At 30.7% G+C, this 5,366-nt stretch overlaps 1 pseudogene; it reads left to right on the top strand.

Annotated features, from left to right (window-relative positions):
• Positions 1-4,937, top strand: part of LOC115243189 — a 16,376-nt pseudogene extending 11,439 nt beyond the window's left edge.
• Positions 4,938-5,366: the final 429 nt, after the last annotated feature.

Below are 5,366 nucleotides of genomic sequence, written 5' to 3'. Positions count from 1 at the left end.
TCTTTTATTATATATAATTTAAAGTATTAAATTTATATCAAAGAATATATGCATAACTTCCAAATTTTATTTTGATACGTTTCATTTGTGCATATGTTGAGTGTAAAATCATGCACTACTTAAATTTAGATTAGATTAGAGATTCGATTCTTTGATCAATATTTTTTTAAATTTAATTACCCCTAGATATGCTTCCCAAATTAAGAAAAGTACGCAAAATACCGGCTGATCCTTCATAGATCCTTCTTTACGTTCGTCAATTATGCTTGATAACAAAAAGCATCCACATGGTTATAATGCGCGATTTATCGTATCGCATACATACGTACATAAATTGAACGCCGCTTGAACAACAACCCGTATCAGCTTCGCTTTGCTTTCACCTTGGGTAAACGAGCGACCATAATTTCCGTGTAACACGAAACGCTTCCTCGCTTAAAGTGATCTCTCGTGACCGTAATCAATTCCAATCGATAGATAGACAGACACTTGACGTTATGATTTTCGCTTTCAGGTGTAACGTGAGCTTCGAATGCTCCTGCGATCCCGGTTGGAAGGGCATGTTTTGTTCCGAACCCGTTTGCGCGTCCGATTGCCTATCCAGTCAGGGTTACTGCGAGAAACCCGGCGAATGCAGGTAATTAATCTTATTACATATATTCCTATATGTATATATATGTGCGTTTCCATATTTAATAACGTAATTCCATATTTTTGCAATTTTTTGGCCAAAGATTTTCTTATCAAAAAATTAATTTCATTATTTATTATTAAAATCAAAATATATTTGGTAAAGATAATTTTTGACTTAGTTGGTATTTAATGATATTCATTATTTGTCACTTTTTCCTCGACTATAACTACAAACAATAAGATATTTTTTTATCTCAATGGCAAATATCTATATTAATTAAAAAATAAATAAAATTGTTAGAAAATAAAGTATAATAGATTGCTGAAAAAATTGATTAATATATTGTTAAAAAAATATTATGAAATATGTATTATAAATATAAAAATAAGCATAATTATTATAATATCAAAAATAAATAAAAAATATGTTTTATGAAAAAATGAATGCAACATAATCGCCGAGATTGTATTGGCACAGATGTGTGTCAGAAAGAGAGAAATCAAGACTTGTGTTCTTTTTTTCAGATGTCGTTTAGGTTGGCAGGGCCCCAAATGCAAACAGTGCGCGGTACTGCCGGGCTGCGTCCACGGAACCTGTCAAGGACCTTTGGAGTGTCGATGCGATCCGGGTTGGACCGGACTGCTTTGTCAAACGCGTAAGTTTATTCTCGAGACGCACGACGAGAACAAACAGACGGGGCCTTTACTAACATAAACGGCAACGTGACCATCAACGAGAATCATATTTTTGTTCTACTTGTGCAAGGACTGAAACGGAATCCTTCTCTTTAAGTATACACAGAATCCTTCGTTGGCAAACTTTGACAACGTGTAAAAAAAAACATACAATGAGTTATATATATATATATACGAGATCTGTCCAAAAAAGAAAACACTTCATATGTTTGCTAATCAAAAGTCTTTTCTAGAATTACTAGAAATAAATATTCACTTTTCCAAATCTCTAGAACAAATAGATAAAAACATTACATTTATGCTTATTTTTATAAAGTTAAAACAGAGAAAATTAATTATAAATTAATATCAAAATATAAAATTATTTAAAAAATTAATAATTGAAAGATAAAAATATATGTCTAGTAACAAGAAATTTCTATTCGGAAAAGATCTAATCATCTAAATCATTTAAATTTTCCAACTAATATATTATTTTTTACTGTTTCTGATATAATATATAATATATCAAGTAAAATATATATTAAATATCTCTGATAATATATTAAAAATTTATATTATAATATTTCATTATAATAGAGATTGATAATGTGATAAGACACTAATAATATGCTGCCTTTACTAGCGATCTGTTCGCAAGGATGCAGCCGGGAACACGGCACCTGCAGGCGACCAGGCACATGCAGATGTCGCGTAGGCTGGTCGGGGCCCAACTGCACCGAATGCGTGCGATATCCCGGGTGCGTACACGGATCTTGCAAACGGCCGATGCAAGCCGGGTTGGGCCGGCGATCTATGCAACGAGAAGCTCACCTATTGCGACGAGCATCTCGGTACATGTCAAAATGGTGCCACCTGTATTAGCATGATTCATGAGGACGGCGATTACAGGTGAGATTATGTCACGAGAGATTCGATTCTCGATCATATAGCCGAGAAACGACACAAACGATCATTGAAATCCGTAGTGTATAGTAAACGTGATGACATTTCTTTTCAGCGAATAATATTAATAATAAGCGGCATAAATATAAAATATACGATATATCAACGCATTAATTATTAAGATTAAATATTAATGTTACACAAATATTAATAATATCAAGTAAAAAATATTAGAAAAAGAATCTCCCATATTCGCCTTTCGCAGATGCATTTGTCCTCTGGGCTACATGGGTCGGCAATGCCAGATAAAAACTATGGTACCATCTACTGAATTGCTACCACCAATGCTTAATACTACCGTGGGATTATCAGAAGAAATGCAAGATCTCGCGGACAAGCCGAGTATCGAAGAAATTTCAAACGAGGACACGAAGCACGAGCAAAAGCCTCCCAAAGAAGATGAGCAGACCGCGGAGCCTCTCGGGCCTATCGTAATCACAGACCCACCGATCACCATTATCAACGTCACCGACACCACTGTTATCACTACTAACGTGGATCCGGCCGCGACCGCGGGAAAATGGCCAACAGAAGCGGCAACAGAGCCAAGCGAAAGAGACGACGAAAACGAGACATAAATAAAATAGGATAGTCGATATAATAGCAGAACGTGGATTTTTATTTATTTCTCGTTACTTATTTATTTATTTATTTACTTATTTAAAACCGTTCTCTTTCGATCAAATTATTCGATAAAGGCAGAGTCCCGAGAAAAAAAAAAAATTATTTTTTGTTTTATTACACTTTAAACTCTGTAAAAAGTGTTGTTATATCTTTTCATTATATATATTATATATATAATAAAATATTTAATACATTTTTGTTATGATATATTGGCAGAGACACATTCATTTTTGATCAGTTTTTTACGTTATGGTTTATCGGTTTATCATACAATTATAAAACATCTGTGTATATCTACAGATTTACATTATGTATTTAGAGGTATTTATTGGAATTTATTACAAATAGAATTTATTCTCTTCCAGCTATCTTTATTAATGTTCTTCTTTATTGTTACTTTCTTTTTATCTTTATCGTTAATAAAATAGCAAAAATATAACTGAAATTTTATAGTCTTATTTCTCTACAAGGAGTTCTGAAATAAACAAACTTTATTTAATACATATGTATTTGCGTAAAATAAACGAAAAATGTGTAAAGTCTTATTTTCTTTTTTTATTACTAAAAAATTTTACTAAAAAAAAAACTGCATGTCTTGAATATCAAAACGATGGAAACAAAATATTAAAACTTTCCGTTGCAGAATTTTCGATTCCGCAATTATATTTCAAAATATAACATATATTACAGTTACAAGATTATCGGGAAAGATCATCTCATTCAATCGTCTTAATTTGTAATTTAATTTGTAAATACATTCCGTCATACAGCACACCACAGAACATTGCCGCAATGTTACTGCAATGTTTTGTGCTGTAATAAGGTATAATTAAAAACCAAGTAATTCGTTATCTTTAAAATTCGTTACCTTTATGGAAATAAAAATATTTATATTTATTATATAAATTCGCGTTATACTTAGTATTATATATAATTACGTTATAAAATGTTAAGAAATTTTTTATTATATTTTATCATATATTTATATTTTACGCTATTATGCGTGTATTATGTATTAAATTTTAATAGATAAACATAGATTTCATAGTCTCTTACTAATGGCCGATCAATTCTGCTGGTACATCCACTTTAAAATCTGAATAACATTTCTCTCTCTATCTATCGAATTTTTTCACCATTGTATGGAGTCGAGAGATCCTAGATCGTGATCTAGATTGACGGAACAAAGATTTTCGAGAAAGCAGTTATCTCTGGAGCCAATTATTGCTACATCCACTAGATGTGAGTATACCTAACGTAAGTAGGATGCAAAACACAAGATATCTGAAGTATATTCAGAGAAAGAGAGACACGAGTCCGCACTTTGGGTGCATAAAACGCTCTCGAAGTCACGCTCCAATGATTATACATTCAATTCGATCCCTCGATTGTATACATGTGCCGTTTTCATACAGATACGCAGTTACAATCGACTTCCCACATAATCAAACGCAACCGAGAGAGTTACATGCCTTGCTTACGTAATGCCAATACTACATTTCGTCCTCCATTTCGTCGGAAGGAACGGGATATGTGGAAAATCGAATTTCAAATTTTGAGTCGTGACATATTTGCTTCTGTTCTTAGACAAATAATGTATCATTCTTTAATCAATTTTCCATTACTGTATTTATACTGTAATTTTCTTCATTCAATTTTACACATCAAAAAATTAAGTAAAAAGTGATTCATAGTTAAAAATGCTAATTAAATGTTAATGTGTCTATATTATTTCATGATTACTTATAGCAGGTTGACGAAATTTCACGATTTCAATATCTCCATTTTTGTTTGGTCCCGCGTTTTTGCATGACGTTTAATAAGCGTTTATTAATAGCCAACATAAAAAACAGAAATGAAATGTACTTTATTACATTTCGATTACGTCACATTACATGGAGTGCTCTAATAAATCGTTTTTCATGATCAAATTCTTTGACCAAACTAATCTGTGTGAAATTATCTCTCTTTTATCAGTAAAATATTTCTTTTAAAAAAATCATTGTTTATAAAAATTATCAATTGTCTGAATAAATAACAAATACTTTTATAAATAAATAAACTCTTTTATAGAAAAAGATTTATTTCCAACAAATTAATTTTTATCTCAAGATATATTTTACTTTAAAAATTTTTGTTATTTTTTATTCCGTAAATGTTAAAAATTTCGGGGGAGAAAAAAGTCAATTAATTTTTCATAATTTATCATTCAAAAATCATCAATTCAAACGTTCAAATAAAAAAATAAAATAAAATAAAAAAAACAATTCTTAAAATTTCTTAAGATTTCTATAAATTAAAAAACTTCATAAGAAAATCATAGATAAGATAAAATAAAATTTGATGAAACTCCCTGTAAATTGAAGTATTAGCAAAAAATGCATTTAAAATACATTTTCTCTCTCTCTCTCTTTCTTTCTCTCTTTGCAACAATCTACTAAATAAAATAATTTTCTGTAACATTGTGG

This window comes from Formica exsecta, unplaced genomic scaffold, assembly GCF_003651465.1.
Source record: "Formica exsecta isolate Colony F162 unplaced genomic scaffold, ASM365146v1 scaffold696, whole genome shotgun sequence".
NCBI lineage: Eukaryota > Metazoa > Arthropoda > Insecta > Hymenoptera > Formicidae > Formica > Formica exsecta.
The sequence above is the reverse complement of the archived record's forward strand: the minus strand, read 5'-3'. Positions and strand labels throughout refer to the sequence as shown.